Source organism: Sceloporus undulatus, chromosome 9 (genome assembly GCF_019175285.1).
Source record: "Sceloporus undulatus isolate JIND9_A2432 ecotype Alabama chromosome 9, SceUnd_v1.1, whole genome shotgun sequence".
Lineage (NCBI taxonomy): Eukaryota > Metazoa > Chordata > Lepidosauria > Squamata > Phrynosomatidae > Sceloporus > Sceloporus undulatus.
Genome location: NC_056530.1, coordinates 25,258,186 through 25,259,276, shown reverse-complemented (window position 1 = coordinate 25,259,276; position 1,091 = coordinate 25,258,186).

The window sequence follows — 1,091 nt, the reverse complement described above, 5'->3', positions numbered from 1 at the left end:
ACAGAGCCAGAGAAAGATAGAGCCAGACAGAGCCAGACAGAGGCAGATAGAGCCAGACAGAGCCAGACAGAGCCAGATAGAGCCAGACACAGCCAGATAGAGCCAGACACAGCCAGATAGAGCCAAACAGACCCAGAGAGAGCCAGATAGAGCCAGACAGAGCCAGTAAGAGCCAGACTGAGCCAGATAGAGCCAGACATAGGCAGATAGAGCCAGACAGAGCCAGACAGAGCCAGAGAAAGATAGAGCCAGACTGAGCCAGATAGAGCCAGACACAGCCAGACAGAGCCAGAGAAAGATAGAGCCAGACAGAGCCAGATAGAGCCAGGCAGAGCCAGACAGAGCCAGACGGAACCAGACGGAGCCAGACAGAGCGAGAGAAAGATAGAGCCAGACAGAGCCAGATAGAGCCAGACAGAGGCAGATAGAGCCAGACAGAGCCAGATAGAGCCAGACAGAGCCCGACAGAGCCAGATAGAGCCAGGCAGAGCCAGACAGAGCCAGACGGAGCCAGACGGAGCCAGACAGAGCCAGAGAAAGATAGAGCCAGACAGAGCCAGATAGAGCCAGACAGAGGCAGATAGAGCCAGACAGAGCCAGATAGAGCCAGACAGAGCCAGACTGAGCCAGATAGAGCCAGATAGAGCCAGACAGAGCCAGATAGAGCCAGATAGAGCCAGACAGAGCCAGAGCCACTGATGCAGTGACTAAGGATGGCATCTCTCCTCTGGATGCCTGTCTGGAGTCAGTAATGGGCTGGGTGAGGGAAAACAAACTCAAGCTGAATCCAGAGAAAAGAGAGGTACTCGTGACAGGTGCCCCAAGGCCAGGCAGGGAAATTTGTCATCCAGTTGTGGACGGGGTCACACTTCCCCTAAAGGACAAAGTCCGCAGTGTGGGGGTACTCCTGTATTAATCCTTACAGTTATCCTCTCAAGTGGATGTGATGGCCAGGATTGCTTGGTTCCAGCTTCGGCTGATCCGCCAGCTGCGTCCCTGCCTGGACTGAAAGGACCTTGAAACAGTAGCACATGCACTCGTAACCTCTTGCTTGGATTTATGTAATGTGCTCTACATGGGGCCACCTTTGT